Source organism: Halichoerus grypus, chromosome 1, assembly GCF_964656455.1.
Source record: "Halichoerus grypus chromosome 1, mHalGry1.hap1.1, whole genome shotgun sequence".
In the NCBI taxonomy this organism is placed as follows: Eukaryota; Metazoa; Chordata; class Mammalia; order Carnivora; family Phocidae; genus Halichoerus; species Halichoerus grypus.
Genome location: NC_135712.1, coordinates 42,473,841 through 42,492,661, shown reverse-complemented (window position 1 = coordinate 42,492,661; position 18,821 = coordinate 42,473,841). Strand labels below are relative to the sequence as shown.

At 35.5% G+C, this 18,821-nt stretch overlaps 2 non-coding genes across 2 annotated transcripts; both read left to right on the top strand.

Moving 5' to 3' along the window:
- Positions 1-6,265: 6,265 nt before the first annotated feature.
- On the top strand, positions 6,266-6,345 carry LOC118539028 (small nucleolar RNA U2-19). The gene has a single exon (XR_004918902.1). It is a non-coding gene; the product is annotated as a small nucleolar RNA U2-19 (small nucleolar RNA).
- Positions 6,346-6,519: 174 nt separating this feature from the next.
- LOC118539027 (small nucleolar RNA U2-30) lies at positions 6,520-6,589 on the top strand. Its single transcript, XR_004918901.2, has one exon. It is a non-coding gene; the product is annotated as a small nucleolar RNA U2-30 (small nucleolar RNA).
- The last annotated feature ends 12,232 nt before the right edge of the window (positions 6,590-18,821 follow it).

The following is an 18,821-nucleotide window of genomic DNA, read 5'->3' as shown; positions in this document are numbered from 1 at the left end:
GTGCTATTATGAGGTATAAAGAAGGCACACAGGAGATGAAGGACTGGCTAGTTTTTTCTAATACAGATCTCCACTCACTGTCTCAGGAAACTCTCTTCACTCTTCATTTTATTCTCACCCAAAAGCTGGGCCATTGTTGTAGGCAGAACTTCACTACCTTCCTGCTACCAGAGTTAGCTGAGACTAGTCTCTAAGAAACCTCATGCTTTTGTGCAGTGATGGTTCTCAATTGTCTTTGCCCAAAGTCAGCAGCATGAATTGACTTCCTATACCAATCTCTATCCATGCCTTCTTCTAATAGAGCCGTATCCAGCATCTGAGCCTCAGCTATCTGACACAGAAACAAAATGACTTCTCGACTGGGTTTTTGCAGGATCATAGTTGAGCCTCCCACTCTGGCTTTCTCCTGTGATTCCTCAAGTCCCTCTTAGCTTCCACATAACCGGTGGCAAATGGATTCTCTTTACAGATAGGACCCACCAGCAAATTGTTTGATTTTCTTATAGGCAAGGCAAAGAGAAGGGTGTCTGTGAAGCTTTTAAATACTCTTCTTTAGTGTTTCCCCTGCAGGACTGAGGCCTAATTTCCCACAGTTATTGGGTATTATAGTTTCTGTAATTCACTAGCAGAAATTATACTACAGGTGAGAAGAATCTAGTTAAAACTACCTCTAAAGTTGGTAGTTTCCCATTTCTCAGCTACTTTCCCTTTTACTAAAATAAAAGAGCACAGTAGCTGAAAAACTGGATTAAAGTGGTGAAAATAGTATACTTTGAAAATCCATTTTATTTATAGGAAAACGTTTTCTGAGAGGACACATTGATCTTTATTCTACTTTACATGTCTAAAAACTATCCAATTCTAGGATTAAGGAATTTAAAAATTCTTTGATTCTAATTAATCAGAACATTTTCTTTCACTTAGTTCTGGAAGCCCATAAAAAGTTATTAGCTGTCAGCAGCTTCAATGCCAGTTTATTAGAGGCCCTTATTTGGTGCCTGCTGATAGTTATTGTGAAGGCTGAAAGGTTAACAAGAATGGGCTGCTACTAACCTCCTTGCCAGGTGTTTTTCCCTGCAGTTAATGGACCTGAGCCAATTGAAATTATCACTTTAGAACTAGTCACAGACACTCTTAATCTTTGCATAGAAACATTGATGGGGGCGGGAAGTTGGAATTTGTATTTTGCTTTTTACCATCATCACATTTGGAACAATTAAAACAAAGTATAGTTAATCTTCTATTTGTAAATGAAGGCCTGACAAATTCAAAAAGAAAGAAACCTTTTAAAATAATATGCATGTATAATATGTTCCATTAAAATAATAATAGTCCCTTCAATGAAACAATGTCTTGTAAAACCTATTGCACTTTTTTTGAGTAATTGTAGTTAAGGGTAACATAGGTATTAATATGTCTAAGTTTTTTTAATTGCTGGGTTTATAAATCTGAACAGTTGTAATGAAATAACAAGAATCAACCAGATGGAACTGAAGCCAGTCACTGTGGGAATTTGAGACATGCATGCTGTTTGGGGGGACTGAATATGTACTTATCCAATCCAAAACAGAGCAGATGGCAAAGCGAACAGGTAAGCAGTTGCTTTATCTTTCAGATATTGTGGTTCACTGAATATCCCTATTTATTTTGGGAACTTTAGAACATCTGTAAAAAATCAGATGAAAGACAAACAGAGGTGACTGAGAAAGACTTGAATGAGTGCAGAATTTTAGAGTTTTCATGCTGTCAGATGAAGAAAGAAAGAATCTCATCCTCTGCCAATCCTTAGGAATCGTGGAGAATTTTAGGTAGCAGCATTTGAAGTTAAATAGCTGAAGAAAATACAAGAGAAGAAAAGCTATTATTGTATGAAATCCAAAATTAAACAAGTGGGAACAAGAGTAAGAAGAATGAAACTAAACTGTATATAATAGAAGTGAAAATTGCTCATGCCCACCCTCACATTATTGTGTTCATCTAGTGCCAAGATCTTGGTTTCTAAATACCGTTCTCCACATAAAGGAACCAGAGGTCCTTGGAGAAATGGCTGAGGCAAGGAAAATCACTGGTGAAGCTAAATGTTCTTATAGTGTCAGAAAGCAAGAAAATACTCAATGATTAATGGGGACATAACAAAAAACCATAGGGAATAGCTTCAAAGATCCAACTAGCCAAATTTGGGACAACTGGAACATTTATTTTTAAAGGAAGTAAATTATAACATTGCATTCTAAAAAAGAGTCAAGTGGTGCCTGGGTGGCTCAGTTCATTAAGCGTCCAACTCTTGATCTCAGCTCAGGTCTTGATCTTGGGGTCATGAGTTCGAGCCCTACACTGGGCTCCATGCAGGGCATGGAGCCTACTTAAAATTTAAAAATTTAAAAGAAAATGTATGGGGGAGGGAGAGAAAAAAAACCTCTGTAACAAAAGAAAGCTGGCTATTTTGTGTAGAAGGAATGATAAAATAAGAAAATCATCAATTTGCGAACAACAGTGTAAGAATTGATTTATGTAAGAATCACCAAATGATGCTAAAAACCATAGGATGAAAGGATCCCCACATTTTCAAAGTTTCACTTAACATATTATATATGATTACAAAGGGGGAAAAAGGTATTTTTACAATAGTGAAAGTATCTTAACCAAGGGATCAAAGTAAGCATCAGCAGTATTGGGTCAAATTAGCATTATGTATTTTCTGATATGATGCAATGGAAAGTATGCAATACCACCTATGGCTATGTGCAGAAAAAAATTTAACCTGAAGGTAGTCATGAGAAAACAAGTTCAGATGGTAGAATATTTCACAAAACAATTGCCCTGGATTTGACAAACTTGTCAAGTTTGTAAAAGAAAAAAATAAAGCAAAATAAAAACAGGGAAAAGAAAAGAGGCAAAGGAACAGCTATAGATTAAGGGAGACTAAGGAGGCATGACAACTAAATGCAAATTGAGATCCTTGATTAGATGCAAACAAACAAATAATAAAAGCCACATTCTCACAATTAAAAGGAACACACATGGCTGGGACAAATGGAGAAATTTGAATGAAATTGCATATTAGATATTATAATTGTGTTAATAAGCAATTTTCTAAATATGAAAGTGATAATGTGTTCATATAAAAAGAAGTCCTTGTTCTTATGAAACACATGTTGAAGTATTTAGAGCAAAATATCTTTATGTTTGCAACTTAATTTCAAATATCTCAGAAAAAAATGTATAAATTTAAAATGCATATATTGATAGAAATTTTAGAGCAAATGTGACAAGATGATAAAAATTAGAACTTCTAAGGGAAAGCTATATGTGTACCCATTATACTATTCTTTTAACTTTTTGTAGGATTTAATTTTTTTTTTTTTAATTTAGAAAAAATAATGCTCATCTCTAAGTGGCTTAATTCAGTTTCAAGGAAGCACTTCACTGACATCCCAAATAGATAAAAAGTCTCTTGGCTACTATATCAATAGATCTTCTACAACTTCCCACTGGTACATAATGCTACTTGGTCATCACATGCCACCACTGATGGACAAAATAAAAACACAATGTAAATAATATCAGATCAGGAGTTTCATTCGCATTCAAATCACATCTGGCTTTCTTTGAGGGCATGGCAGTAAGTGACCAAAAATCCTCGTTAGGTACAAAAAACTATATAAAACTTCTTGGAATTGATGGTGGTCAATTTGTTAAAACTGGTGGTAGGTTTCCCTAAAGGACATGGTAATTTCTGAATAAAATTGAAAAAAATAAAAATAAAAAAACAAAAAACCTTGCTTAAGCTGCAAAGCCTGCTAAGTACAAACTGACCCACCATACCACTCTAAAGCTCCTGAAAAATAAGCTTTTTTTTTTCAATATGGAGAATTGAAGTTACTTGATGGTTTAGAAAATTATTCATTCATTCAACAAATACTGATTGAGCAGTCTTCTAGGTGCTATAAGGCAAATTTAATCAAATATGTAATATAATCTCAGTGCTATGGGGGAAAAAAAACAAAGCAGGGTCAAGAAGAAAAAAGACAGCAAGGAAATAAAAAATAATAAAGGATATTTTTGGTAGAGTGGTCAGAGAATGCCTACAGAAAAGAAGAATTGAAAACAGTGAATGTCCAGGAAAATATTATAGTCCAATTTGGCCTTGCTAGCTATATGTGTAAGAAGTTTGATTTAAGGATGACAATAATGTTGGGGCGCCTGGGTGGCTCAGTCGCTAAGCGTCTGCCTTCGGCTCAGGTCATGGTCCCAGGGTCCTGGGATCAAGCCCTGCATCGGGCTCTCTGCTCAGCGGGGAGCCTGCTTCTCCCTCTCCCACTCACCCTGCTTGTGTTCCCTCTCTCGCTGTGTCTCTCTCTGTCAAATAAATAAATAAAATCTTTAAAAAAAAAAAAAGGATGACAATAATGTTGGACCTAGGGCTTGGAAGACTTGAATATCAAGAATATCAAGCTAAGTTGTTTAGACTTTAGACAATGAGGAACACATGAAGTGAAGTGATGTAATCAGTGTTGTACTCTTATTTTTTTCCCAAAGAATTTGATACTATATATTAAAGTTTTATAAATTCAATTTCTTTAAACCTCAAGGAGAAAGCAACTTAATTTTCTTTACAGCCATATTTCTATTGATTACCCTAAAGGAAAATGTATATATTTTAGTCAATTCTCAATTATCTTCACAACACGGGAGCACTGCCAAGAATAGCCCAAAATTTGTGTGAAAGCCACACTGTCAGATTGGGACCATGATCTGATTTCCTGAAGCAAGAAAATTTGTATGAGGAGCAGTTTCACAAAGCTGTTTTTCTGGACAGCAAGCGAATAGAGAAACCTGACACCGTGAGGAGTTATCCTGAAGCCACATGAATGCTTGTTTTGCTTCTACTCAATAAGCTTGTTGGGGAGGAAGTTTTCTCTACCCTTCAAAATTCTTCTGGTTGGTCTAAGAGTTAAACTGACATGAGACAGATTAACAGGAGAAAATCAATTTTAACTTTGCATGTGTAGGAATCCCATATATGAAAGGTTCAAAGATAGCAAAGTAAAATGAGGTATATACACCATCCTGAACTAAGAATAAAGGGGTAGAGGTGTGGGACTTCAAAAGGAAGGAAAGGCAGTCACAAGAGATGAAAAAGAGTAATGTTTGGTAAATAAATGTTTGCTGGGCCATACAGAAACAATGAGACATACAGAGGAATTTCAACAGACTCTAAGCTAAATTCCTCCTCATCTACTACCGTCTACTACCTCTAGTTCATATTATAATATAGTTGGTGATAGCTCTATTTCTGGAGCAGGTCCTCTATCTAACTTCCTTTAGGCAATTAGGGGAAAAGTAAAAGTTTTTGGGCCTTGATTGTTTTAAGCTCAAATAATCTGCATGCTAAAGTGGCACATCTTTGGGGCAATTCATTCTAAACTCCTACCAGCTAAAAGCTTTGATCCTGTGTCTCTTTACAAGTATCTCAGTCAACTGGGGTAAATCCAGATAAAGGTGATACAAAACACATTACACATTTTCAATAGAAAAATTAACATGGAACACAGATGATCCATATATAGTCAACAATGCAAAACACTGGGGCGCCTGGGTGGCTCAGTCAGTTAAGCGTCTGCCTTCAGCTCAGGTCATGATCCCAGAGTCCTGGGATCGAGCCCCACATCGGGCTCCCTGCTCAGTGGGGAGCCTGCTTCTCCCTCTCCCACTCCCCCTGCTTGTGTTCCCTCTCTCACTGTGTCTTTCTCTGTCAAATAAATAAAATCTTTAAAAAAAAAAAAAATGCAAAACACTGATATCATACTATGTAGTATCAACAAATATCCACACTTCAATACTTTGAATATGCTTGAAGATAATAAAGAAATAGTTATTCTAAATTACCAAGGCATTAGCTTTTCCTCTGTATTTTATTACTGATTCATTTATTTGTTCATCAAACATTCACTGGAGTATCAGATATACAAAAGGCATTGCTATGAACTGTGAGGAACAATGTGCATAATTATTTCCAGTTTCCCAACAGGAATATGTTATAATTCAATGTAGCTTTACAATTTTAAAATAAGAGTTTTAAATTTGGTAGCTATACAATCTAAATTTCTCCAGCATTTTCTTATATGTTGAGGCTCTAGACTCATAAGTTTTCCATTTATAAGCTATGTGACCTTGGATAGGTTATATATCTCTCTGGGGATCATCTTCTCACCTGTGAAATAAAAATAATAAGTGCTCTCTGAAATCTGCTCTTACTGAAGTGGATTAATGATGAAAATAGCCAAATTTGAGCATCAGAAGACCTTCCAGTCTACCTGATGCATGATCTCCGTAGTTCTGAGAAGTAAAAGTAACTTAGAACAATAAAGGCTTATGTCTGGAGTTGTGTGTGTGTGTGTGTGTGTGTGTGTGTGTGTGTGTGTGTGTGCAAAGGTGACAGTGTGTAACTGATGACTTGAATGAGGTTGGGGTGAAGGTGGAGAAGATATGTGTGTATATGAAAGACTAATCAGTTCTGAGCAATGATGGAAAGGTTTTACTACTGACATTTACAACTATGAAGGTTTCTACACTTGATCTCAGCTCAAGAAAAAAAATAAGTGTACATATTCCATTAAGTTGTTTAGAAAAGAGATTAGGCTTATGAAATATTTAGAGAAACTAGCATTTAGCAATAACTCAGTAAGTGTTAGTTATGACTATTATTTGTAATTATTATCATTAGAATAAAGAAGTCATGCCTTTATTAAAAGTATTATTACTAGAAGCTCAGAATAAAGTTTTAAATATTTGAATTATTCTGAAAAACACAGAGATTCAATATGTATGTGTTTGTCTCACAGCAAGAAGGAAAAAGATGACATAGAACCATGTTACAAATTATAATATAATATTATGTATTTATAGTTTCAAGTTATAAAAAGGAGTGGTTATTAAACTGACAGGAACCAAAGGGACTTGAAATGCCTAATTACCCCCTCTTTGGGATTAGCATAAAGTCACTTTTCCTGATCATTACAGGGTACAGGTTCATCCATAAGCACGGACCAAATGAATAACGAACAGATCCGCTGATAGACACCTTGAGAAATATGATTATTCAGATGTTCAGACCAGACATCTGAGGCACAAAATTCATTTTATAAAGTCATCATAGTTATGCTAGCAATGAAATCTCACATCCGTTTTTAATTTTTTTTTTCCTTTGGTAGTTGCCATCAGTTATTGTAGGTGCTTTTCTCCCTATGTATTTGATATCCACAGGGCAAATGTTTTTACTCTGCTCAGTGAACTGTGCTGAAACGTCTTTCTGAAACCCTTCATTATTACCTTTAAAGGGATATAAGCCTTTAAAGTCTCTTTAAAGAGAACCTATGTGGGGAAAAAATAATTCTCATCCTTCCACCCCCACATGACCATTATAAGCCCCCTGCTAAGTATATACTAACATCTCATAGTTAACAAAGACAATGCCTTATACTTGTCTTTTTCCCACTTCCATAAAGATGATGGTTCTGGAATTTTTTAACACACTGAAGATAATTTTAAAGCTATTACTGAATTGTGAAGAAATACTGATCTTGGGGTGCCTGGGTGGCTCAGTCAGTTAAGCTGCTGCCTTTGGCTCAGGTCGTGATCTCAGGGTACTGGGATCAAGCCCTGCATTGGGCTCCCTGCCTGGAGGGGAGCCTGCTTCTCCCACTCCCTCTGCTTGTGCTCGTTCTCTCTCTCTCTGTCAAATAAATAAATAAAATCTTAAAAAAATAAAAAGAAATACTGATCTTAAGGTGTTGTGTTTTTTTGTTTTTGTTTTTTCTATTGTCTTATTTGTATTAAAAAGAGTTTAAATAGAGAATATATGGCACTGTAATCAGAGGGGTTAGAATAAATTGCTTCTAAGGAACTTCCTCAGTTTAACCGTCTTTTCCAACCTCACACTCTTCCAGATCATCAGGCAAAATAGAGTATCTATGCCAGACATCCCTAACCTTACATATACTTCCTTTCCTTCTGAAACTTTCTTGCCTGGGACTTTATCCCGACATTTTTAACTGATAAATGAGGAAAAACCCAAGTGTACATTTCCAACACCTGCCTGGAGAGTATATTCTGTGCTCATTCTAGAATCATCACATGTTATGATGGGAGGTTAGACAACACTCTCCTAAATATAGATGGCAAACGGTAATCTGTTTTAGTGGTTGGGAGCAAATTATTTAGATTTAGATACCAACCCCAGTCCCAGATTTCAACTAAGTAAACCTGAAAAAGGTAGTTTCATTTTTTTATGTTCCAATTGTAAGCACAAACTTTCAAGTCAGTCAAACCCAGTTTCAAAGAATATTATGTATAAGATGTTTGCAATAGAATTCACCTTTCTGAATCTCAGTTTATTCATCCATTTTCTCAAAGGTATTTTGAGTATTAAATAATGACCATAAAGTTCCTAACATATATACTACAGCTTAATACTCTGTAAGTGGCAGATATAAGTGGGAATTTCCCCATCTCCATTAATATATATCCCAGCTAATATAAAAATGTGGTCAACATATGATAATCATAAATCTGAATAATACTGTTGACTAGTCTATTCTTTACCTTTCATTACCTGCCTACACTGGAAGGCCAGTTGGAAACATAACGGCCTTGGTGTTGGCAAATAATATATTGGGATAAGTGTCCTGGGAAGCCTTTTTGGAAGGCTTTTGCATTTCCTAATAAAAGGGACAGAGGAGGCTGATTCTATTCCTTCCCCCCCTTTTCATGCTTTAACTGCGTCCATGATTTCTGGACCTGCAGTAACCATCTTGAGACCAAGAAAGGAAGGCCAATATAATTTCAGACATAGCAACCCTGGCATTATTACATAGATAAACCAATGCCAAGAACTGCCTACTCTGCATTCCTTGTTAACCGAGATTGTAACTGTATAGTTGGGAGAAGTGGAATGTTGTTTGGGTTTTCTGCCACTTTTAAAGTGTTATATCCTCGTAGAGATACTAAGCCTCCTCTTGTCTACAAATTAGCCCCAAGAAACCAAAAGAAAAGAAAATATAAAACTTTTACCCCTGCTAACAATTTGAATCTAAATTCATTTTACTATGTATGCTCCTGGCCAGATGCTTCCTTATTCTTTATTCTAACATTTCTGAGAATTAGAATACAAAGTGATGCATGTAGGTGACGGTTTATTTAGTTATCCTTTTTAACACTTACACTTCCTGAATTCTCTTGTTCTTACACTTTAGAAAGAGGGAAAACTAGATATATAACTACAAGAATGTAATGAATTTTAGAGTGATTCTTTGAGGTAGGTTCTATTATTATCATTCCCATTTTATAGATGAGAAAACAGAAATTGAGGGGCCTAAATTCCCTTAATTTGTAAGAGGTATATTCAGGCAACATGGGTGCAGCATTATATTATTTATGCCTCATGTTCTTTATCAATAAAATATGATGGTTTTACTGGTTGGCTTCTAAATTTCCTTTCATGTATTTTCTACTTGTTTCAGAATATTAACTGCCAAATTTCTCTCAAATTAACTGCCAAGTCCTGCTGTCCTCACCATCACAATTAGAGAGAAGCACCATCAATCGGGAGACAGTTTGGTACAGACTATGGATTTAAACATGGCCTGTCTTAGCCACTTGTACAACGTTTATGGCCATGGGAAATTGACCTAACTTCTCTAAGCCTGGTTCTCTCATTTGTGAAACTGAATGTGATATCACATAGCGATTTGATCTGAGACTTCTATGAGATCATCCATATAAAGTACTTATCCCATAGGGCTTGGTACATAATGCTCCACAAATATTAGTCATCATTTTTATTGTTATTGCTATTAGGTTAACCTCTGAAAACTTGATTTCAAGCAAGCTGGTGAGGATTTTCCTGTGAATTAAAATCTTCTGTCATAAGAAAACCATCACTGACATATCTGATAAATTTCATTAATCTTATTCATAATATCACATTATGAAGTATTTTATTTGATGCATGTTCTCGTCTTGGGAATCCTGAGAAATAAACTTGAAAATTCACTTTCATTTTACTAGGCCTATAGCAAAAGACAAAAAAATCTACTGATGAGACTAATAAAACAAAAGCAACCTTCCTTTAATTTCCCATACCTGTCAATAACTAGATATGTGATAGGATGGTAAAAGCAGGACAGCTTCATATCAAACATTACTTTAAAAACTGGATTCCATCCAATTATCAGATCCTAATAACACACCTCCCAAGCTTCTTAAGGAATTGGCTGAAACAATTACTGAGCTACTAAATATTATTTATGAGTTTTTGAAGGACATAGTACCTCTGATAGCAATAACTTATCATCTTTCTTTTAGAAAGGGTAAGGACAATTCTAAAAGTAATAAGCCAATCACCTTGACCAGTTGACCAGTGGATTTCCAATCAGGCTCTTCAGAGCCTTCAAAAGAAACTCTTCTTAACCTTTTCCACACGCTGTTATCTATATCCCTCTTTTAGCTTCAGTTGAAGTATACATATATATGAAATTTATATGAATATGCACACACACAATATGAGTTTTACAAATTGGACTTTCTTTTTAAGAAAAGTCTTAAGGGCTAAGAAGCCAATGACAAACAAAATTTTTAATTACTATAACTTAGACTTAAAAGAGACAAGAAAAAAATCACCAAATTGTTTAAAATAAATTTTAAAAAACATACTTTTTATTTCTAAGGTTTTAGATTCACAACCTTATGTCAAATGAGAGTAAGTATTACCAGGATGTTGGGATATTGGAAGTGGGGTTTATTCTTTGCTCTTTAATTCTGCCATTCAGAGTATTAATGCTTAGCTATTACTGAAATCAACAAAGCCCAAAGTTGGGATTTATTTAGTTAAGGAAAGAGCATCCCAACCATGATCTCCAGACCACAAGAGTGACAATTAGTAACCCTTCACCTAAGGCATTTAAAAAAGAATGTGCGGTTGAGAAAATGTTCCTGGCTCTCCTGACAGGTATAGTTAGAGGAATAGCTGAGCAGTTTGTGGTATTAAATGAATTCAGTATTGCTATCTGTCTGGGCCTTTTAACTCCTTCTTTTGCAGTATACCAGGTAAATTCCAGCTTTAACACTTTTTTGATAATAGGCCACCAATGTCTCTAGCCTACAATTAGCCAACCTAATTGATTAAAATCACTCCTAGGTGCTTATACCAGCACATTAAATTCTGTAACTTTTGTGGGCATATGCATATCAGTCATTTTTGTCCAATCAAATAACATCCATAGAATCCACACTTACAATGCTTCTGATTCCTGCTGATACAAACTGATGCGGTCCTACAAACCTTTGGGTATATAAGCTATACCCTTTGGAGTAGGCTTTGTATGTCTCCATCAGGTCCATGTTTGGATCTAACTCCTATGGGCAGAGGAGCCATGAAGGGCAGTGGTGGTGGGTCCCTGGGAGAACTGGCACTTCTTTGTGAGACATCGCACCCAGCAATGGTCATTAAAAGTTTCATTTCAAGGGGAATCTTTCCCCATGGGATTAAGCCTTGAACTGGCACTACACCTCTGCAGCCTTTACAAGCAGGCCTTGGGATTGGTCCTCAGCCACATCTGCCCTGTGACTACAGGAAATAAGAGGACTCCTTCAAAGATGCCCTTGAAGATTTCTGGTTGGTTGGTTTGTTTGTTTTTAAGATTTTATTTATTTATTTGACACAGAGAGAGAGAGAACACAAGCAGGCAGAGGCAGAGGGAGAAGCAGGCTCCCCACTGAGCAAGGAGCCCTATGCAGGACTCGATCCCTGAGCTGAAGGCAGGTGCTTAACCGACTGAGGCGCCCTGAAGATTTCTGATTTCTATCTTGTACTCTGGGTTATATTTTTATGACTTTGAATTTGTTCCTTTCACCCTGTATGATTTCTAGGATCTTCCAAAACAGCCAACCAATCCATAATCTTTATAGTCTCTCTTGTTACCATAAGACCGAGTGCCGCAGCACTTGATTCCACTCCCTTGCTTTCCACGTTCACTTAAGCCTGTGCCATATGGGTGGCATTTTGAATAATCATAAAGACACCATAAGCCATGGACGATTAGGGTCCTATTCCTCCCTACCAAAAGATTATCTATGTGTTTCTCAAACTTATGGAGCTACCCAATCCATTTTTCAGGCCACCCCCACTACCAGAGATTTAATCAGTCATGTTCCTAACAAAAAAGAGATGGCACATGTAATCTGGCTAATTTGTAAAAAGTTTAATAAAGGACTACTTACAAAGGAGTGGGCAAGAAGGAAGGAAATAAATGAGGGAAGATATAGTTCCTCCAGAGCTAACAACCAGTGGAAAACCATTACCACCTCCAGGCCTGAAGGTGCAGGGGAGTGAGCAGTTATGAGAATGTGCAATAACTAGCTGTCCATCTGAAAGGAGCTGGGGTAACCAACTGCAGGAAGTTAACGGTCTAAATGCCCTGACCTCACTCTGTTCCCACTCAAATATCTGAATCTGAAGAAGTAAATGAAAATTATCCATCAAACATAATCATAATGGGGAAGACATTTCAACTGGGATCTTGTAGCCAAAAATTAGGAGTTTGGATTTCATTCTAACTGCAACGCAAAGCCATTTAAAATTTTTAAGTTGAGAAATAGCATGAAATTCAATCGATGATTTAAAAATAACCCTCCGGCTATTCTATAAAAACTGGATCGGAGAGGGTCAAGAAAGAAAATGGGATGATGAATTTGGAAGTTATGCAGTGGTTTAGGCAAGAAATGATTGTATTTTTGCTTGTATTACAAAGGTGGCAGTAGAGATGGATATAAGGGAGTGGCATGAAGCACAATTTGGAGGGAGAATGCAGATGATTTAGTGGTAAATATAATATGGAGAATGAGGAAGAAGATGTCAAATATAAATCTCAATCTTCTGGACTCACTAACAAGCTAGAGGGTGGTGTAATTTACTGAGATCTGTTCAGCATGAGCTAGTTGAAAATTAAGTTTGAGAAAAATCCCTGAAGAGAGAAGAAAAAAAAATGTAGTATATAAAAAGTCACACAAGCTGCATAGTTTTCTAGGAACAAAGCACATTTTATTATAGTCTATTTCAGCATTTTGGAATCTAACCACAAATAAAAAAGTCGGCTTTATGGCTGTCTTCTGTCACTGACAAATGGGAGCTTTTAGGGACGTCTGCTCACCTCTTTGAAATAAATGATACTACTAACTGAAGACAATAAAGTTATTTGTGACAAATGAACTGAATATTGATTTTATTCTATTTTCCTCTGGTAATTTTTTAAAGAAATATTCATAAGAAGCTAGGTTCCAGGCCAAATCAATTGAAAATAACAACAAAATCAATTTATTGTTAGCTAACCCATTCTCAGCATTTCTAGCATCTGTGTTTATTTGGTTATAGTTTATACATCTTCCATCAGTCAGAATTTTATTAATTCTTTCCAGGATTATGTACTACAAAGAGATTCTAAGGAATGAAGCAGAGTTTAAAGTTTCAATATATGCCTTATCCTCTTCCCAAAATTTCTGAACATTTTAACTAACTTTCCTAAGAGAAAACTAGTCATACCTTCTAATGTGAAAATCTTGAAAGACCAATGTTCTTCTCTTTTTCATACTGATTAAAGTCGCTTACATTGGATTATCAGAGAATGGCAACCCTCAAACCTTAGAGTTCACCTGCTACTTCCAATGATGATTCCTTCTGGTGCCCTCAAGTAGGTAATTTTGTCAATGGCTTTTGCAGGGCTTTTCACAGAAAATTGTGGCAACTATAGTGCCAACTGGGACAAGTCCTGCTTCAAGTTCTTAGCATCGGTGCCCAGAAAGAATGAATACAGCCTGTTGTAAGCAGCTCCCACAAGCCACTCCGGTTAACTCCAGTTAAAAAGACTAGTACCTAGAACTTTGTGACACAAATGTCCAGAAATTGATATGTCCATAAAATACATCATTTGGTAAGTCCTTTGCTTCCTTGGAGGCTAGAATACTCTGGAACAGTTCCTGTATTTAAAGTTTCAGTATTAAATAATCCATGATGCCTTGACTGCTAACCCCACCAAAAGCTGCCATGTGAGCAAAATAACCAAGGGCTGGTCCTTTGGAGTTGATGATCATGATTTTGTGATGGGACCTGAAATTCTGGATTGACTGGACTAAGAGTGGGCGCTGACCCCTAGAGGCTGACGAATGAAGGCACTCTCTGTGGGGTTTTGACTAGTAGACCAAAATCAGACCCTCTCTCACAGAGTTTGTATATGAGACATGTGCAGGAATTCAGACAATAGAGTAATCCACACACCAAGAGTCAGCTATTGTTGGTAAGAACACAGAGGTAAACTCAGAGTAGATACTAAGGACAGAAAGTGACTAGTCAAAAACAAGACAGTTTTCTAAAGCTGCTGTTGGGTCACTAAAACTATTGTGGTAAACCCAAAGATAATCTATCCATAAATTCCAGCCCTGAAACTATAGAGGCTGGATCCAATTCTTTCTTATTTTCCAGTGTATCTTTCCAATGAAATATCACCCAAAGTATTCAAAGTGTATCTTGATTCCTTAACACGTAAACCTCCTAACACAAATCCTTATTTGATAATTATTTTTTAAAACTTATCAATAAATGATCACTTTCAATGTAGTATGTGAGCACACTGTCTTTGTAATAAAATAACCTTAATTTGAATTGTGGCTTTTTTTACTTACCTATGTGACTTTGCCTAAATTATTTAACCTCTCTGATATTACAGATTTCTCATCTATAAATGGAAGATGAGACCAGTGTCATAGTTGTAAAGTTTAAAATGTTGCATGTAAAGTATTTAACAAAAAGTAATTTCTTATTGTAGAATATTACATTTTCAAATGATGGCTGTCTGTTCTAAAGAAAATATTCACAACAGCTGTGTTTTCAGTTTTGAAGGGGAAAAACACTTTATTGATATTATAAAGTAAAAACCTAGTGGAAATGAAGAGAAGGAAAATCTATGCATAGATCAGGGCAATAATAAGTAAAAGAGAATAAGACAGAGTTACATCAAACTGGGTACTTACAACATCCAAACTCATTAGCTGGGGAAGCCCCATGGAGTTAGACAGGCTGGAGTCCTGATTGAGAGGCCTGGGTGGAGCATCCTCCCCTCAGGTGAGACTTCCAACTGACCATCCCCATAAGGGCCATATTTATAGGGCAAATGACAGGTTCTGAAGTTAAACATTTGTTTGCCTACATGCAGTTTGGAGTGAGCTGCATTTCTATGTTATCATGTCTTTACATCCTCAAGGAGACTGGGACATATGTGCTTGCCTCCCCACCCAGATTCAATTCTAGGAGGGCCAGCCCAACCTAGAGCCAGAGAAGATGAAAGGCAAAATTTATATCCCTTGGCATTCAGACTAGAAGGGTTAGTTCTGATCTAGAGGCCAGCTAATAATCAATTAATCAGACTCCCAAGGTCACTTATGCAGCACAAGTCTCACAAATGACATTCCTTAGCCTTCCTGCGTACATGCAGGTCTGGGTGGTCAGTTATGCAGGACAAATCACAGAAACCTCCAACCATACAATACACATTATATATACACACACACACACACACACACACACACACACTATAGTATGTTATATACTATATATCTCACATTCTACACTGTCTTCTTATTGTATGATACTGACACTCTGCCATTAGGAGGTAGGCCATTTTACTTCTTCTTGAAACTGGGATGAATCATTATTTTACATCACTAAATATTAAGGTTATTTATTACAGCATAGTAACTAGAAAACTTGATAAATGATAATTATTATATGATATTATTGTGTCAGAATCCCTAAAATGTGATGCAATAGCATTAATTACCATCATTTTTATCATCATCATCATCATCATCATCATTACTGTATTGTGAGGCTTCTACATATTTTATTTCTATAAATATATAGTCAAGAGGAAAGTGTGACTCAATTTATTTAAAGATTCTTTAAAATTAACTTTCCTGGAGCACATATTCCCTTAAATGGAGAGCACCTCTAGTGTTTATAACATGTTCTTGCCACTACAGGCCTGAGTCAAGAGAAACTTCCAGAAGTGTCTGACAAGCTGTTTGTGTTTGAGAGCTTTATTTTAATTGTGCTGAACAATCAAGAGAATTGAAATAGAATGCTGTAAAGACAAGCATTTTTTGCAAGTTCCCAAACACAGTGCATGTTTAATGTGCCTAACTTTTTACACCAGGTTTAGGAAGAAAAAAAAATGATCTAGACAAGCTCTTTCAACACATCAAAAGATGTGTTTTTTTTGATGGTAATTGGCAGGAAGACAATTTGCTCTAGTTTATTTATAGTAAAATTGTAGAATTGTTTTTAAAGAGTAAGCCTTTACTCCTAGCAGAAAAATGTATACAACAGTATTGTTCTGTGGGTACCAAGAAGTGACAGATGCTAGTAATGTGGTCAGCTTCCTGGATGAACCTTAGTTCTTTGTTGGGTTAATGAACTTTTTATGGTTACACTTTCTTCTTCCACCTTCTACCCTTAATTGTCTTTCATTTCTATCTTTACTGAAACTTATAAAGGTGAAATGTCTTTTAAAATATGTGAAATAAAAAAAATAAAATAAAATATGTGAAATAGCCCTTTTTCATTGAAGGAAAAATGCCAGTACCAACAAAGAAGAACAGGAATCAATAGTTGAAGCAGAAACCTTGAATTATTCAATAGATGCAATTCTGAAAAGTTTAGCATAACTTGGATTTTGGTAAATTATATTTTAGGTATGCTATCAGAGTTTGATACTGAAAAAACTTCTTATTAAATCTTAGTGTATTTGTTTTGTAAATATAAAAGTTCAAATATTATTTTTATTTATGATAAGCAATGCCTAGAATAGAAAATGGATAGCATATATAAATTTAATTACAAATGAATAAAAGTCTTAATGCTAAAAATAAAATTAAAAAACAAAAAGTATCATATTTTACTTCAATATGGAAAAATATTTATCCATTTTTGGATAAATGAAGAGATTCTTTTTAATGTTTATAACCATAAAGAGATCTTTATGGTTAAAAATAGATTGGTAAGTTTGGTTTCATAAACATTTGAAACCTATATCCATAGAATATAACTCAAATTAATTTTAAAAGTAAAGTGAAAAGGTAAAAAACAATTGCAACATATACAATAAATAATTTCAGGTATATGAATATATGTAAATACACAGAGACAGAGAGCCAAGACAGAAAAAGAGCTCCTACAAATCAAACACAGTAATAGAAAAAGGTGTCAAGATGTAAAGAGGCAAATGAAAGAGATAAGCAAATAGTTTAACTAATTAAACTGTTTAAACATACATGTAACAAAAATATATAAATATCAAAACAAAACCATAATGAGACATATTTTTAAATCTACCTAATATTCAATCATTGAAATAGGGAAATCAATATTCTCATACAATTTCATACATTGTTATTAGAACTATAAATGGATGCCACCATTTTGAAAGGCAATTTTGCAAAATCTACTAAAATTATGTTTTGTATCATTTGACACATCAACTTCACTTAGTGAATTTTATAAAATTGATACATCCCCACCAGTGAGTGAAGATACATGTATAAGATATAAATTTTTAAAATGTTAGTAATAGACAAAGACTGAGGAAAGCACATCTGACAGCAAAGGATCAGTTAAACAAAGGTACACGAATACAGCTATTAAAAAGAATAAAATGGATCTATACAAACAGCTATGTTCAAATAGAATGTATGTTAAAATATAAGTTGTAAAACCATATTTATAGCATGATTTAGTTTCTTATAAAATAATATTAATAAAAATAATATATAGAGGGGTGCCTGGTTGGCTCAGTCGGTTAAGTGTCTGACTCTTGATTTCAGCTTAGGTCATGATCTAGGGGTTGTGAGATCAAGCCCCACTGGGGCTCCATGCTGGGCTGCTTAAGATTCTCTCCATCCCTCTCCCTCTGCCCCACCACCCCCGCTCGTGCATTCTCTTTCTCAAAAAAAAAAATATTTTTTTTCTATATTTTCTATATATTCTATATTTCTATATTTTCTATATATAATATATAGAAAAAAATTAAAGAGTATGCACCAAGCAGGTGATAAAATTTATCTCCGAAGATGGAATTATGAAAACTTTTACTTTCTCCAATCCATATCTTATGATCAAACTTTTACATGATGGACATGTATTATATTTCTTAATTAAAATATGTAATAAATTGCAAAAAAACAAGAAAAGAGAAGATTGAATTTTACCTGTTTATATGCCACCTACAGAACAAATTGATCTAAAACTCCAAGGAACTCTTTGGCTCTTTTTGTTTCAGTGAAACTTCCTCTCATTAAGAGTTGCAAGAGGAAGACATCAACAAGATGGTGGAATAGCAGGCTCCTGACTTTCCTTTCTCCCATGGAGCTCCCTAAATAAACAAGTACATACAGATCAATGCCCTCTGAAAGAAATCCATAAATTAGTTGACTGACTCCTACTGAAAAAAATACCCATATGAAATGGGTAGGAAAAGTGGAGGCACACTCACATCATAAATCCTACCACCAGCCCAGCACCTTACAATCAGTAGGGAACCCCCAATGCCCAGGTTCTTCCTGATGAGCAAAGGGTTTGGGTCAAACATCTAATGCCCCAACTTTAATTGTGCCATCCAAGAAATTGGTTCCCAAATCACCCAGCTCTGGGAGCCAACAGGGCTCAGCATTTGCAAGCCCCCAGTGCCACAGAAAACAAGGTGATTTTAAAAGGACTT